Source organism: Thalassophryne amazonica, chromosome 10, assembly GCF_902500255.1.
Source record: "Thalassophryne amazonica chromosome 10, fThaAma1.1, whole genome shotgun sequence".
NCBI classification, from domain to species: domain Eukaryota; kingdom Metazoa; phylum Chordata; class Actinopteri; order Batrachoidiformes; family Batrachoididae; genus Thalassophryne; species Thalassophryne amazonica.
This window is the reverse complement of record NC_047112.1, coordinates 106,446,367-106,464,861: the sequence shown is the minus strand read 5'-3', so window position 1 is coordinate 106,464,861 and position 18,495 is coordinate 106,446,367.

Genomic DNA, 18,495 nt, shown 5'->3' with positions numbered 1-18,495 from the left:
GTCAAAGTTATTGTTGACTGTGAGACATGCTGCATTTACAGGTTAAAAATTAGCCTTATTGTGTTTTCTCTTTAGGGCACAGTGTTGTGGACCAGAGAGAGGAGGAACAGGAGCTTTTGTACTGCAAAAAGCTTTTCAGGAAATTAGGAACTGGAAGGTGCTCTATGCAGCTACAGCTCCTCGTCAGGAGGGGGTGCTGCAGCTTCCTCACTACTGTTGCACTGAAATCCAAATTTATTGATATTTGGATTTTCATCAGTGTTATTAAGAAATTGTTTCTGGCCTGGTAACAATGTTTGAGGAAACACTCCACTGTAAGAGATGAACTTTGTCCTGTTGATGTTCTCATCCCTGGAGTGTTTGGAGCAAGTCTGGAGTCTGCTGGAGTCCATTTGCAGATAAAAGACTTCATCACTGCCCGTCCACAGCCAAAGTTAACTACCACTGCTCCTCCACCTTCACACTTTTTACCACCGTTTGTGCGCTGAGTCCACTCCTCTATACCCTGTGCACCTATAATTGTACATCAAACCACCCCAGCAATACAAGTTTTAAGTCTGCTGATGATACCACTGTGGTTGACCTCATATCTGGAGATGATGATTCTGGTGGTCTAGACAAATATCATTCAGAAAGCTGAGACTGTTATGAATATGTTATGAATATTTTGATTTGCAACACATGGGTGTTATATTTTAGGGCCCCTTCACACAAAACACTTGTGAAGCTGACTAGCGCACGAAGGAGAAATTGCATGCCAGTCATCAAAAATCGGAGCTGCCTCTAACGCCTCATACACCTGTTGCTACAACTACGAGGTCTGTCCATAAAGTATCGTACCTTTTTATTTTTTTCAAAAACTATATGGATTTCATTCATATGTTTTTACGTCAGACATGCTTGAACCCTCGTGCGCATGCGTGAGTTTTTCCACGCCTGTCGGTGACATTATTGGCCTGCGAGCACGCCTTGTGGAAGGAGTGGTCCCGCCCCCTCGTCGGATTTTCATTGTCTGGAAATGGCGGAATGAAAAGGACTTTTTTCCCATCAGAATTTTTTCAGAAGCTGTTAGAGACTGGCACCTAGAAACCATTCTAAAAATTTATCTGGCTTTCAGTGAAAATTTTACGGGCTTCACGTCCAGCTCTCCACAAGTTCTTTTATACTCACTCGACTGGTAAGCACTGAAAGCCGAGATAGACATGTCCCAACTTGTCCTCTAACACTCCGAAACGGAGGTGTTCCTTTGTCTCGCTTCATCAGTGAATCGGTCGTGATGCGCGAAGCCTCCGCCATGACAAAATCTCTTGTTAAAAGTGAAATCTGCCGGAAAATGGCTGATGTCCAGATCTTGTGATAACCAGAGAAAGAGCACACGACGGTCTCGTATCCACAGAGCCATCAGCTTAGAAATGACCAAGTGGTTTGTGCTGCATCGTCGCAGCTCGCAGCACGGCGCACCGACCGTCCTTAAAGCTGTAGTTAAAGTCCTTATTCTCTGTGAAGCCCGTAAAATTTTCACTGAAAGCCAGATAAATTTTTCGAATGGTTTCTAAGTGCCAGTCTCTAACAGCTTCTGACAAAAATTCTGATGGAAAAAAAGTCCTTTTCATTCCGCCATTTCCAGACAATGAAAATCCGACGAGGGGGTGGGACCACTCCTTCCACAAGGCGTGCTCACAGGCAAATGACCTCACCGACAGCTGTGGAAAAACTCACGCATGCGCACGAGGGTTCAAGCATGTCTGACGTAAAAACATATGAATGAAATCCATATACTTTTAAAAAAATAAAAAGGACAATTAATTTATGGACAGACCACGTATTCACGCACAACAGTGGCTGAAAGAGAGTGCCCTGTGAGAGCCCATTTGATCCCTCTCGTGGCAGATGTTGGCCAAATTCCAGGTTTCAAATCAAATCAAATCAAATCAATTTCATTTATATAGCGCCAAATCACAACAAACTGTTGCCCCAAGGCGCTTCATATTGCAAGGCAAAGCCATACAATAATTACAGAAAAACCCCAACTGTCAAAACGACCCCCTGTGAGCAAGCACTTGGCGACAGTGGGAAGGAAAAACTCCCTTTTCACAGGAAGAAACCTCCAGCAGAACCAGGCTCAGGAAGGGGTAGTCTTCTGCTGGGACTGGTTGGGGCTGAGGGAGAGAACCAGGAAAAAGACATGCTGTGAAGAGGAGCAGAGATCAATCACTAATGATTAAATGCAGAGTGGTGCATACAGAGCAAAAAGAGAAAGAAACACTCAGTGCATCATGGGAACCCCCCAGCAGTCTAAGTCTATAGCAGCATAACTAAGGGATGGTTCAGGGTCACCTGATCCAGCCCTAACTATAAGCTTTAGCAAAAAGGAAAGTTTTAAGCCTAATCTTAAAAGTAGAGAGGGTGTCTGTCTCCCTGATCTGAATTGGGAGCTGGTTCCACAGGAGAGGAGCCTGAAAGCTGAAGGCTCTGCCTCCCATTCTACTCTTACAAACCCTAGGAACTACAAGTAAGCCTGCAGTCTGAGAGCGAAGTAAGAAGAAGAATTTTAAATTCTGTTCTAGAATTAACAGGAAGCCAATGAAGAGAGGCCAATATGGGTGAGATATGCTCTCTCCTTGTAGTCCCTGTCAGTACTCTAGCTGCAGGATTTTGAATTAACTGAAGGCTTTTCAGGGAACTTTTAGGACAACCTGATAATAATGAATTACAATAGTCCAGCCTAGAGGAAATAAATGCATGAATTAGTTTTTCAGCAAAAACCTGGTCTTGTTAGGAGAGACGGCATCCTATCCCACTTTGGATGGAGCAGCTCTCATTTCTAGAAATCTGGCTAATTTTCTTAAATCCTCCAAACCGTGACTATCCAGGGTTGGGACCAGGAAGCAGAGTTGTAGTCTTACACACCTCTCTGCAGCTTCTCTCCCCCTGCCATCCCCTCATTACCCCATCCCCGTAGAGACGGTGCCTGCTCCCAGACTACCAATAACCAGCAAAAATCTATTTAAGCATAAAAATTCAAAAAGAAAAAATAATATAGCACCTTCAACTGCACCACAGACTAAAACAGTTAAATGTGGTCTATTAAACATTAGGTCTCTCTCTTCTAAGTCCCTGTTGGTAAATGATATAATAATTGATCAACATATTGATTTATTCTGCCTTACAGAAACCTGGTTACAGCAGGATGAATATGTTAGTTTAAATGAGTCAACACCCCCGAGTCACACTAACTGTCAGAATGCTCGTAGCACGGGCCGGGGCGGATGGATTAGCAGCAATCTTCCATTCCAGCTTATTAATTAATCAAAAACCCAGACAGAGCTTTAATTCATTTGAAAGCTTGACTCTTAGTCTTGTCCATCCAAATTGGAAGTCCCAAAAACCAGTTTTATTTGTTATTATCTATCGTCCACCTGGTCGTTACTGTGAGTTTCTCTGTGAATTTTCAGACCTTTTGTCTGACTTAGTGCTTAGCTCAGATAAGATAATTATAGTGGGCGATTTTAACATCCACACAGATGCTGAGAATGACAGCCTCAACACTGCATATTCTCTATTGGCTTTGCTCAAAAAGTAAATGAGTCCACCCACCACTTTAATCATATCTTAGATCTTGTTCTGACTTATGGTATGGAAATAGAAGACTTAACAGTATTCCCTGAAAACTCCCTTCTGTCTGATCATTTTTTAATAACATTTACATTTACTCTGATGGACTACCCAGCAGTAGGGAATAAGTTTCATTACACTAGAAGTCTTTCAGAAAGCGCTGTAACTAGGTTTAAGGATATGATTCCTTCTTTATGTTCTCTAATGCCATATAACAACACAGTGCAGAGTAGCTACCTAAACTCTGTAAGGGAGATAGAGTATCTCGTCAATAGTTTTACATCCTCATTGAAGACAACTTTGGATGCTGTAGCTCCTCTGAAAAAGAGAGCTTTAAATCAGAAGTGTCTGACTCCATGGTATAACTCTCAAACTCGTAGCTTAAAGCAGATAACCCGTAAGTTGGAGAGGAAATGGCGTCTCACTAATTTAGAAGATCTTCACTTAGCCTGGAAAAAGAGTCTGTTGCTCTATAAAAAAGCCCTCCGTAAAGCTAGGACATCTTTCTACTCATCACTAATTGAAGAAAATAAGAACAACCCCAGGTTTCTTTTCAGCACTGTAGCCAGGCTGACAAGAGTCAGAGCTCTATTGAGCTGAGTATTCCATTAACTTTAACTAGTAATGACTTCATGACTTTCTTTGCTAACAAAATTTGAACTATTAGAGAAAAAATTACTCATAACCATCCCAAAGACGTATTGTTATCTTTGGCTGCTTTCAGTGATGCCGGTATTTGGTTAGACTCTTTCTCTCCGATTGTTCTGTCTGAGTTATTTTCATTAGTTACTTCATCCAAACCATCAACATGTTTATTAGACCCCATTCCTACCAGGCTGCTCAAGGAAGCCCTACCATTATTTAATGCTTCGATCTTAAATATGATCAATCTATCTTTGTTAGTTGGCTATGTACCACAGGCTTTTAAGGTGGCAGTAATTAAACCATTACTTAAAAAGCCATCACTTGACCCAGCTATCTTAGCTAATTATAGGCCAATCTCCAACCTTCCTTTTCTCTCAAAAATTCTTGAAAGGGTAGTTGTAAACAGCTAACTGATCATCTGCAGAGGAATGGTCTATTTGAAGAGTTTCAGTCAGGTTTTAGAATTCATCATAGTACAGAAACAGCATTAGTGAAGGTTACAAATGATCTTCTTATGGCCTCGGACAGTGGACTCATCTCTGTGCTTGTTCTGTTAGACCTCAGTGCTGCTTTTGATACTGTTGACCATAAAATTTTATTACAGAGATTAGAGCATGCCATAGGTATTAAAGGCACTGCGCTGCGGTGGTTTGAATCATATTTGTCTAATAGATTACAATTTGTTCATGTAAATGGGGAATCTTCTTCACAGACTAAAGTTAATTATGGAGTTCCACAAGGTTCTGTGCTAGGACCAATTTTATTCACTTTATATATGCTTCCCTTAGGCAGTATTATTAGACGGTATTGCTTAAATTTTCATTGTTACGCAGATGATACCCAGCTTTATCTATCCATGAAGCCAGAGGACACACACCAATTAGCTAAACTGCAGGATTGTCTTACAGACATAAAGACATGGATGACCTCTAATTTCCTGCTTTTAAACTCAGATAAAACTGAAGTTATTGTACTTGGCCCCACAAATCTTAGAAACATGGTGTCTAACCAGATCCTTACTCTGGATGGCATTACCCTGACCTCTAGTAATACTGTGAGAAATCTTGGAGTCATTTTTGATCAGGATATGTCATTCAAAGCGCATATTAAACAAATATGTAGGACTGCTTTTTTGCATTTACGCAATATCTCTAAAATCAGAAAGGTCTTGTCTCAGAGTGATGCTGAAAAACTAATTCATGCATTTATTTCCTCTAGGCTGGACTATTGTAATTCATTATTATCAGGTTGTCCTAAAGTTCCCTAAAAAGCCTTCAGTTAATTCAAAATGCTGCAGCTAGAGTGCTGACGGGGACTAGAAGGAGAGAGCATATCTCACCCATATTGGCCTCTCTTCATTGGCTTCCTGTTAATTCTAGAATATAATTTAAAATTCTTCTTCTTACTTATAAGGTTTTGAATAATCAGGTCCCATCTTATCTTAGGGACCTCGTAGTACCATATCACCCCAATAGAGCGCTTCGCTCTCAGACTGCAGGCTTACTTGTAGTTCCTAGGGTTTGTAAGAGTAGAATGGGAGGCAGAGCCTTCAGCTTTCAGGCTCCTCTCCTGTGGAACCAGCTCCCAATTCAGATCAGGGAGACAGACACCCTCTCTACTTTTAAGATTAGGCTTTAAAACTTTCCTTTTCGCTAAAGCTTATAGTTAGGGCTGGATCAGGTGACCCTGAACCATCCCTTAGTTATGCTGCTATAGACGTAGACTGCTGGGGGGTTCCCATGATGCACTGTTTCTTTCTCTTTTTGCTCTGTATGCACCACTCTGCATTTAATCATTAGTGATCGATCTCTGCTCCCCTCCACAGCATGTCTTTTTCCTGGTTCTCTCCCTCAGCCCCAACCAGTCCCAGCAGAAGACTGCCCCTCCCTGAGCCTGGTTCTGCTGGAGGTTTCTTCCTGTTAAAAGGGAGTTTTTCCTTCCCACTGTAGCCAAGTGCTTGCTCACAGGGGGTCGTTTTGACCGTTGGGGTTTTACATCATTATTGTATGGCCTTGCCTTACAATATAAAGCGCCTTGGGGCAACTGTTTGTTGTGATTTGGCGCTATATAAAAAAAAAATTGAATTGAATTAATTTTAGAGATATTGCGCAAATGCAAAAAAGCAGTCCTACATATTTGTTTAATATGCGCATTGAATGACATATCCTGATCAAAATGACTCCAAGATTTCTCACAGTATTACTAGAGGTCAGGGTAATGCCATCCAGAGTAAGGATCTGGCTAGACACCATGTTTCTAAGATTTGTGGGGCCAAGTACAATAACTTCAGTTTTATCTGAGTTTAAAAGCAGGAAATTAGAGGTCATCCATGTCTTTATGTCTGTAAGACAATCCTGCAGTTTAGCTAATTGGTGTGTGTCCTCCGGCTTCATGGATAGATAAAGCTGAGTATCATCTGCGTAACAATGAAAATTTAAGCAATGCTGTCTAATAATACTGCTTAAGGGAAGCATGTATAAAGTGAATAAAATTGGTCCTAGCACAGAACCTTGTGGAACTCCATAATTAACCTTAGTCTGTGAAGATTCCCCATTTACATGAACAAATTGTAATCTATTAGATAAATATGATTCAAACCACCGCAGCGCAGTGCCTTTAATACCTATGAGATGCTCTAATCTCTGTAATAAAATTTTATGGTCAACAGTATCAAAAGCAGCACTGAGGTCTAACAGAACAAGCACAGAGATGAGTCCACTGTCTGAGGCCATAAGAAGATCATTTGTAACCTTCACTAATGCTGTTTCTGTACTATGATGAATTCTAAACCCTGACTGAAACTCTTCAAATAGACCATTCCTCTGCAGATGATCAGTTAGCTGTTTTAGAACTACCCTTTCAAGAATTTTTGAGAGAAAAGGAAGGTTGGAGATTGGCCTATAATTAGCTAAGATAGCTGGGTCAAGTGATGGCTTTTTAAGTAATGGTTTAATTACTGCCACCTTAAAAGCCTGTGGTACATAGCCAACTAATAAAGACAGATTGATCATATTTAAGATCGATCAGTTAATGGTAGGGCTTCCTTGAGCAGCCTGGTAGGAATGGGGTCTAATAGACATGTTGATGGTTTGGAGGAAGTAACTAATGAAAATAACTCAGACAGAACAATCGGAGAGAAAGAGTCTAACCAAATACCGGCATCACTGAAAGCAGCCAAAGAGAACGGTATGTCTTTGGGATGGTTATGAGTAATTTTTTCTCTAATAGTTAAAATTTTATTAGCAAAGAAAGTCATGAAGTCATTACTAGTTAAAGTTAAAGGAATACTCGGCTCAATAGAGCTCTGACTCTGTCAGCCTGGCTACAGTGCTGAAAAGAAACCTGGGGTTGTTCTTATTTTCTTCAATTAGTGATGAGTAGTAAGATGTCCTAGCTTTACGGAGGGCTTTTTTATAGAGCAACAGACTCTTTTTCCAGGCTAAGTGAAGATCTTCTAAATTAGTGACGCGCCATTTCCTCTCCAACTTACGGGTTATCTGCTTTAAGCTGCGAGTTTGTGAGTTATACCACGGAGTCAGGCACTTCTGATTTAAGGCTCTCTTTTTCAGAGGAGCTACAGCATCCAAAGTTGTCCTCAATGAGGATATAAAACTACTGACGAGATAATCTATCTCACTCACAGAGTTTAGGTAGCTACTCTGCCCTGTGTTGGTATATGGCATTGGAGAACATAAAGAAGGAATCATATCCTTAAACCTAGTTACAGCACTTTCTGAAAGACTTCTACCATAATGAAACTTATTCCCCACTACTGGGTAGTCCATCAGAGTAAATGTAAATGTTATTAAGAAATGATCAGACAGAAGGGGGTTTCAGGGAATACTGTTAAGTCTTCAATTTCCATACCATAAGTCAGAACAAGATCTAAGGTATGATTAAAGTGGTGGGTGGACTCATTTACATTTTGAGCAAAGCCAATCGAGTCTAACAACAGATTAAATACAGTGTTGAGGCTGTCATTCTCAGCATCTGTGTGGATGTTAAAATCGCCCACTATAATTATCTTATCTGAGCTAAGAACTAAGTCAGACAAAACGTCCAAAAATTCACAGAGAAACTCACAGTAACGACCAGGAGGACGATAGATAACAACAAATAAAACTGTTTTTTGGGACTTCCAATTTGGATGGACAAAACTAAGAGACAAGCTTTCAAATGAATTAAAGCTCTGTCTGGGTTTTTGATTAATTAATAAGCTGGAGTGGAAGATTGCTGCTAATCCTCCGCCTCGGCCTGTGCTACGAGCATTCTGGCAGTTAGTGTGACTCGGGGGTGTTGACTCATTTAAACTAACATATTCATCCTGCTGTAACCAGGTTTCTGTAAGGCAGAATAAATCAATATGTTGATCAATCATTTACTAACAGGGACATAGAAGAGAGAGATCTAATGTTTAATAGACCACATTTAACTGTTTTAGTCTGTGGTGCAGTTGAAGGTGCTATATTATTTTTTCTTTTTGAATTTTTATGCTTAAATAGATTTTTACTGGTTGTTGGTGGTCTGGGAGCAGGCACCGTCTCTACGGGGATGGGGTAATGAGGGGATGGCAGGGGGAGAGAAGCTGCAGAGAGGTGTGTAAGACTACAACTCTGCTTCCTGGTCCCAACCCTGGATAGTCACGGTTTGGAGGATTTAAGAAAATTGTCCAGATTTCTAGAAATGAGACCAGGTTTAGGACTACGCTTCCTCCTCACAGTCACCCAGTCGGCCTGCTTTCCCGGCTGCTCGGGATCTGCCGGGAGGGAACTAACGGCGGCTAAGCTACCTTGGTCCGCACCGACTACAGGGGCCAGGCTAGCTGTAGGATTTTCCAAGGTGCGGAGCCGAGTCTCCAATTCGCCCAGCCTGGCCTCCAAAGCTACGAATAAGCTACACTTATTACAAGTACCATTACTGCTAAAGGAGGCCGAGGAATAACTAAACATTTCACACCCAGACCAGAAAAGTGCGGGAGAGACAGGAGAAGCCGCCATGCTAAACTGGCTAAGAGCTAGTAGCTGCGTTAAAGTGAATAATGTGTAAATAATTTAGAGGTGATTCAGCAGAGGGAGTGCTTTAGTTAAGGCACGTGAAGATTACACTGTGAAACAAATCGTTATCTAGTTAACTAGATCAATCTAACTGCGCAGATTAAACTCTCTTCGTTTCACACACGAACATCCAACACCGCTCGCTTGGCACTGAGAAAATGTGGTGCAGTTCGTGCTGTTAGCAGGAAAATAGTGAGCAGTTGATCACTTTCAAGCTGGCAGTGAAATTTGTCTAAGTGCCCCCATGAGTGCCACATGTAGCACATGCAACACACATGTAGCGTGTGCCCCCCCCCCACACACACACACACACATGTGGCATGTGGGGGGGGAGAGCACACTTGCATGACATGCTGATATGTATTTACTAGGGATGTCCTGATCCGATCACATGATCGGAAATCGGGCCCGATCACGTGGTTTCAGACTTGCTTGAAAACGGACGTTGCATCCCAATCAGGAATCCGATATAGATTTTATCCTCATTATTTTGATCAGTGCTATTTCAGGCTCATTATTGCAGATTAATGGGGCTTTCACCCGTCGGAAGCGTCAGAGGCGTGAGACGCGTTGCTTTTTAGAGGCGTCAGAAGCATCGCTTTAGCTCAGCTTTTGACATGATGCTTCTGACAGAAGCGCGCATTGTCGCTTGTCGGCAGGCTGACACAGTCAAAGTTCAACCCAATCCTTTTTTTTTCTCAATTGAACAAAAGAAAAAACACAAGTTCAACCGGACAGAGGTGAGGAGTTACGCGCGCAGTTTCTTTTGCAGAACTGCTGATTGTGTGTTTACGCGCTCAGCCTGACGCCTTGATGGAATGGCAAGAGGATGATGGACACTTTCCCACCGAAACTCTTGCTCAGTCATCCTTCCGTGCGCAGCAGGACCCCGTGCTGACCAAGTCCTCAGGACGACGATCTGTCATCTGATTAACAAAAGAAAAAAACAGTTTCCTGTGATCGTTTGTCTGCAAAACGGAGCGAGAGATGGTGTGTGCATGAGCAACGTGTGCACTCATCACATTTAGGAACGCGTCTTAAAGAGCTTCCGTCTTCATTCACGTTCACTGTGCTGCTCTGAACTTGTTGAACACTGAAAAAGCATCAGAGGGGTACACTGAGGACTGTCAGGATGCAAATGTAAGTTGTTTTTTTTTTCCTTTTCCTTTTCAAGTTGACTTTTGAACTTTCGACGCTCTGAGCTGTGACGTAGCTTCGCGCTGTCCAATAGGAACGACGCGTCGGGCCAAAACAAATCAAATCAAATCAATTTTATTTATATAGCGCCAAATCACAACAAACAGTTGCCCCAAGGCGCTTTATATTGTAAGGCAAGGCCATACAATAATTACGGAAAAACCCCAACGGTCAAAACGACCCCCTGTGAGCAAGCACTTGGCAACAGTGGGAAGGAAAAACTCCCTTTTAACAGGAAGAAACCTCCAGCAGAACCAGGCTCAGGGAGGGGCAGTCTTCTGCTGGGACTGGTTGGGGCTGAGGGAGAAAACCAGGAAAAAACATGCTGTGGAGGGGAGCAGAGATCAATCACTAATGATTAAATGCAGAGTGGTGCATACAGAGCAAAAAGAGAAAGAAACACTCGATAAGATGGGACCTGATTATTCAAAACCTTATAAGTAAGAAGAAGAATTTTAAATTCTATTCTAGAATGAATGAATGAAGATAGGCCAATATGGGTGAGTTATGCTCTCTCCTTCTAGTCCCTGTCAGTACTCTAGCTGCAGCATTTTGAATTAACTGAAGGCTTTTCAGGGAACTCTTAGGTTAACCTGATAATAATGAATTACAATAGTCCAGCCTAGAGGAAATAATCCATGAATTAGTTTTTTCAGCATCACTCAGACAAGACCTTTCTAATTTTAGAGATATTGCGCAAATGCAAAAAAGCAGTCCTACATATTTGTTTAATATGCGCATTGAATGACATATCCTGATCAAAAATGACTCCAAGATTTCTCACAGTATTACTAGAGGTCAGGGTAATGCCATCCAGAGTAAGGATCTGGTTAGACACCATGTTTCTAAGATTTGTGGGGCCAAGTACAATAACTTCAGTTTTATCTGAGTTTAAAAGCAGGAAATTAGAGGTCATCCATGTCTTTATGTCTGTAAGACAATCCTGCAGTTTAGCTAATTGATGTGTGTCCTCTGGCTTCATGGTTAGATAAAGTTGGGTATCATCTGCGTAACAATGAAAATTTAAGCAATGCCGTCTAATAATACTGCCTAAGGGAAGCATGTATAAAGTGAATAAAATTGGTCCTAGCACAGAACCTTGTGGAACTCCATAATTAACCTTAGTCTGTGAAGAAGATTCCCCATTTCAAATCAAATCAAATCAATTTTATTTATATAGCGCCAAATCACAACAAACAGTTGCCCCAAGGCGCCTTATATTGTAAGGCAAGGCCATACAATAATTACAGAAAAACCCCAACGGTCAAAACGACCCCCTGTGAGCAAGCACTTGACAACAGTGGGACGGAAAAACTCCCTTTAACAGGAAGAAAAGGGAGTTTTTGTCCATTTATATGAACAAATTGTAATCTATTAGATAAATATGATTCAAACCACCGCAGCGCAGTGCCTTTAATACCTATGGCATGCTCTAATCTCTGTAATAAAATTTTATGGTCAACAGTATCAAAAGCAGCACTGAGGTCTAACAGAATAAGCACAGAGATGAGTCCACTGTCTGAGGCCATAAGAAGATCATTTGTAACCTTCACTAATGCTGTTTCTGTACTATGATGAATTCTAAACCTGACTGAAACTCTTCAAATAGACCATTGCTCTGCAGATGATCAGTTAGCTGTTTTACAACTACCCTCTCAAGAATTTTTGAGAGAAAAGGAAGGTTGGAGATTGGCCTATAATTAGCTAAGATAGCTGGGTCAAGTGATGACTTTTTAAGTAATGGTTTAATTACTGCCACCTTAAAAGCCTGTGGTATGCTTAAATGAATGAATATGTTAGTTTAAATGAGTCAACACCCCCGAGTCACACTAACTGTCAGAATGCTCGTAGGACGGGCCGGGGCGGTGGATTAGCAGCAATCTTCCATTCCAGCTTATTAATTAATCAAAAACCTAGACAGAGCTTTAATTCATTTGAAAGCTTGTCTCTTAGTCTTGTCCATCCAAATTGGAAGTCCCAAAAACCAGTTTTATTTGTTATTATCTATCGTCCACCTGGTCTTTACTGTGAGTTTCTCTGTGAATTTTCAGACCTTTTGTCTGACTTAGTGCTTAGCTCAGATAAGATAATTATAGTGGGCGATTTTAACATCCACACAGATGCTGAGAATGACAGCCTCAACACTGCATTTAATCTATTATTAGACTCTATTGGCTTTGCTCAAAAAGTAAATGAGTCCACCCACCACTTTAATCATATCTTAGATCTTGTTCTGACTTATGGTATGGAAATAGAAGACTTAACAGTATTCCCTGAAAACTCCCTTCTGTCTGATCATTTCTTAATAACATTTACATTTACTCTGATGGACTACCCAGCAGTGGGGAATAAGTTTCATTACACTAGAAGTCTTTCAGAAAGCGCTGTAACTAGGTTTAAGGATATGATTCCTTCTTTATGTTCTCTAATGCCATATACCAACACAGTGCAGAGTAGCTACCTAAACTCTGTAAGTGAGATAGAGTATCTCGTCAATAGTTTACATCCTCATTGAAGACAACTTGGATGCTGTAGCTCCTCTAAAAAAGAGAGCTTTAAATCAGAAGTGCCTGACTCCGTGGTATATCTCACAAACCCGTAGCTTAAAGCAGATAACCCGTAAGTTGGAGAGGAAATGGCGTCTCACTAACTTAGAAGATCTTCACTTAGCCTGGAAAAAGAGTCTGTTGCTCTATAAAAAGCCCTCCGTAAAGCTAGGACATCTTACTACTCATCACTAATTGAAGAAAATAAGAACAACCCCAGGTTTCTTTTCAGCACTGTAGCCAGGCTGACAAAGAGTCAGAGCTCTATTGAGCTGAGTATTCCATTAACTTTAACTAGTAATGACTTCATGACTTTCTTTGCTAACAAAATTTGAACTATTAGAGAAAAAATTACTCATAACCATCCCAAAGACGTATTGTTATCTTTGGCTGCTTTCAGTGATGACGGTATTGGTTAGACTCTTTCTCTCCGATTGTTCTGTCTGAGTTATTTCATTAGTTACTTACTATGACCAATTTTATTCACTTCATCCAAAACCATCAACATGTTTATTAGACCCCATCCTACCAGGCTGCTCAAGGAAGCCCTACCATTATTTAATGCTTTGATCTTAAATATGATCAATCTATCTTTGTTAGTTGGCTATGTACCACAGGCTTTTAAGGTGGCAGTAATTAAACCATTACTTAAAAAGCCATCACTTGACCCAGCTATCTTAGCTAATTATAGGCCAATCTCCAACCTTCCTTTTCTCTCAAAAATTCTTGAAAGGGTAGTGGTAAAACAGCTAACTGATCATCTGCAGAGGAATGGTCTATTTGAAGAGTTTCAGTCAGGTTTTAGAATTCATCATAGTACAGAAACAGCATTAGTGAAGGTTACAAATGATCTTCTTATGGCCTTGGACAGTGGGACTCATCTCTGTGCTTGTTCTGTTAGACCTCAAGTGCTGCTTTTGATACTGTTGACCATAAATTTTATTACAGAGATTAGAGCATGCCATAGGTATTAAAGGCACTGCGCTGCGGTGGTTTGAATCATATTTGTCTAATAGATTACAATTTGTTCATGTAAAGGGGAATCTTCTTCACAGACTAAAGTTAATTATGGAGTTCCACAAGGTTCTGTGCTAGGACCAATTTTATTCACTTTATACATGCTTCCCTTAGGCAGTATTATTAGACGGTATTGCTTAAATTTTCATTGTTACGCAGATGATCACCACGCTTTATCTATCCATGAAGCCAGAGGACACACACCAATTAACTAAACTGCAGGACTGTGTTACAGACATAAAGACCTGGATGACTCTAATTTCCTGCTTTTAAACTCACATAAAACTGAAGTTATTGTACTTGGCCCCACAAATCTTTAGAACATGGTGTCTAACCAGATCCTTACTGTGGATGGCATTACCCTGACCTATAGTAATACTGTGAGAAATCTTGGAGTCATTTTGATCAGGATATGTCATTCAAAGCGCATATTAAACAAATATGTAGGACTGCTTTTTTGCATTTTGCGCAATATCTCTAAAATCAGAAAGGTCTTGTCTCAGAGTGATGCTGAAAAACTAATTCATGCATTTATTTCCTCTAGGCTGGACTATTGTAATTCATTATTATCAGGTTGTCCTAAAAGTTCCCTAAAAAGCCTTCAGTTAATTCAAAATGCTGCAGCTAGAGTACTGACGGGGACTAGAAGGAGAGAGCATATCTCACCCATATTGGCCTCTCTTCATTGGCTTCCTGTTAATTCTAGAATAGAATTTAAATTCTTCTTCTTACTTATAAGGTTTTGAATAATCAGGTCCCATCTTATCTTAGGACCTCGTAGTACCATATCACCCCAATAGAGCGCTTCGCTCTCAGACTGCAGGCTTACTTGTAGTTCCTAGGGTTTTGTACGAGTAGAATGGGAGGCAGAGCCTTCAGCTTTCAGGCTCCTCTCCTGTGGAACCAGCTCCCAATTCAGATCAGGGCGACAGACACCCTCTCTACTTTTAAGATTAGGCTTAAACCTTTCCTTTTTGCTAAGCTTATAGTTAGGGCTGGATCAGGTGACCCTGAAACCAATCCCTTAGTTATGCTGCTATAGACGTAGACTGCTGGGGGGTTCCCATGATGCACTGTTTCTTTCTCTTTTGCTCTGTATGCACCACTCTGCATTAATCATTAGTGATCGATCTCTGCTCCCCCTCCACAGCATGTCTTTTTCCTGGTTCTCTCCTCAGCCCCAAACCAGTCCCAGCAGAAGATTGCCCCTCCCTGAGCCTGGTTCTGCTGGAGGTTTCTTCCTGTTAAAAGGGAGTTTTCCTTCCCACTGTAGCCAAGTGCTTGCTCACAGGAGGTCGTTTTGACCATTGGGGTTTTACATAATTATTGTATGGCCTTGCCTTACAATATAAAGCGCCTTGGGGCAACTGTTGTTGTGATTGGCGCTATCTAAAAAAATTATTGATTGATTGATTGATTGGTACATAGCCAACTAATAAAGATAGATTGATCATATTTAAGATCGAAGCATTAATTAATGGTAGGGCTTCCTTGAGCAGCCTGGTAGGAATGGGGTTCTAATAGACATGTTGATGGTTTGGAGGAAGTGACTAATGAAATAACTCAGACAGAACAAATCGGAGAGAAAGAGTCTACCCAAATACCGGCATCACTGAAAGCAAACACAGAAGAATAGTGGCAGAAAACCACTGATCTGTACAAATGGTAAATGGACTGCATTTATAAAGCGCTTTTCCATCTGCATCCAATGCTCAAAGCGCTTTACAATTATGCCTCACATTCACTCCAATGTCAGGTTGCTGACATACAAGGCACTCACTACACACGGGAGCAATAGGGGATTAAAGACCTTGCCCAAGGGCCTTTAGTGATTTTCCAGTCAGGCGGGGATTTGAACCACAGATCAGTGCAGAAACCACGTGTCTGAAGAAAAATCCTTGGAAATGTTTTCTGTTGTTGTTGTTTGTTACCTCAAAATTTCTGATTACTGTTTAAAAAAGTTTAGAACACTTGTAATTAAAATAGCTAAATCAATAAATGGTTCTTTAAAAACCTTTCATCTATAAATTAAACCACCTGTTATTTCAGATTAGATAATTTCTTGTTTAACATACGGAACCTTAGACATTTATTTTTAGACCAAATAAAATAACATGGAAATTTGTACATTTTTTAAGTCTGGTAGATTATTACTTGATTATTCAAGCTACCTCAAGGAGAAGTGCACTGTTTAAATGATAAATAATAAAATAAGGTGATTAAAATTAAATTATTATATATTTAGCATTTGTTCATTGTTCATTCAGTTTTTTTAAAGTATCGGATCGGGACCGGTCTCGGCAGATACTCAAAAATCAGATGACTCGGAATCAGATCGGGGCCAAAAAACCTGATCTGGGACATCCCTAGTATTTACAGACATGATCACATGGGCTCTGAACAGCCACGTCTGAGCGCACACAGCCGGGCTACAGCGGGCGCACACAGCGCATGTTGGCAGGCTGTTCAATGTGAAATGGACAGATCAGATCGTCATGCAGCAGGCGATCTGAATGTCACGTGTCTTCTACCTGACACGTGTCCAGCAGAAGACGCTGGACAATATAAGCCAGCAGCGCCATAAATACGCCACTTTCATTCACATATCACCAAAAATACGCCGTAACAAACGCTGTTTTGTCAGTTATTACGGCTTCTTTTCCTCATTTAAAAAAAAACCATTTATCCTCTTGTTGATTTTAGCCATTTTACACTCCTGTTATAAGACAGTGATTGTAACGCAATGGTAAAGTTTCAGTCTGGAAATCTGAGCTTTTGTAAATTGCAGGTAAAATCCCGTGAGTGGCATTAGTTTTTTATTTAACCGCAGGGTTCTGTATTGCTTCCCTTTTATTATTATTTATATCAACCCAGTGATATTCAGTAATTATACAGCTGGTTTTTATTATTTTTCTCCGCATCAGAGGCACGATTTGGTGCAGCTGTTCGCTCTGTGCTCATGCACGTGCACCGGTGTTTTGTGACTTTCATGTTTGGTTTGCGGATTTTCTTCCGGTTTCTGTGTCTTTCGGTTTCGGGTCCGTATACAAGTACCTTAAATGGGGAATTTCTGAAGGTATAGTACTATGACATGGACCGCATTGATTGGTTAGGCTTCTTTAGTGCGAAACTTGTCTAACTGGCATTTGTCTAACTGGAATGAAACATGTATCACGGGTTTCTACTGCATCATGTTGTATGTCAACACCAGTGGTGGGCACAGTTCCGATAATCCAATAACCGATAATTACTGAAGATAAAGTTTTCATTATCGGATTATCTTTTCAGATAACTTTGAAAACCATTATCAGACTAATTATCTTCCAATAAACTTTTGTCCGATAATTTTTAGACTGTTAACATGGTAAACAAAGGTGAGTAGATGTGTAGTTCTACCCTGTGCAAATAGAGGAGAACTGCTTCTAGAAGAAACCGCTCTATCCTCTGCAGGCAAAGGAGAACTGGTCACCAAAAAAAAAAAAAAACAACCTAATTTCTTTTAACCCCATACTGATATGCGGCCAATATCACCCAAGTCATCCAGAGGCATACATTTTTAACTTATGGTTCAAATTTTAACCAAACTTATTTTCCATCCATCCATCCATTTTCTTCCGCTTTATCCAGAGTCGGTTCGTGGGGGCAGCAGCTCAAGCAAAGCCGCCCAGACCTCCCGATCCACACACACCTCCCCCAGCTCCTCCGGGGGAACCCCAAGGTGTTCCCAAGCCAGCCGAGAGATGTAGTCCCTCCAGTGTGTCCTGGGTCTTCCCCGGGGCCTCCTCCCAATGGGACCGGTGCCAATGTGCCCGGAACACCTCTCCAGCCTGACTAAACAGTAACTTAATTTTATGGCGGTCAATTACAAAGCTGAACTCATTCACAGGAAGAGACTGTAACACATGATTACCTTCCAAAGAAAAGTCCTAAGTTTCAAACCTGAGAAAAACAAATCATTATTTTTGTTTGCTTTCTCCAGTTCATCACGAGTTATAAAGCCTTTCCTCTCCATCGTCATGTTAAATGCAACTTTCATAGAATCCCAAAGCCTTCTTGAGTCCATTGACCTAAAATTTTGTTCGATGATGTTCCTGTGTTTCCTTCTTGCCTCCCACAGCAGTTGGTTGAGTTCTTCCTGAACTGTTTTTAAACCAGCTCGATCATGTTTTTTTTTTATAGCGATTTTTTTATAATTAATACAGTCTTTTACTTCTCTAGTGATATAAGGCTTGTTGTTGGGATACACAATAATGTTCTTTTGGGAACCACACAGTCAACACAAAAGTTAATATCGTCTGTTATTGTTTCTGTGGCCTCATTTATATCCACACATGAAAAATATTCCAGTTTGTGCAGAGGAATGAACCTTAAGTATCTCCACACAATCCTGTGTCCATGTACACACGGTTCTTGTCTGGGGT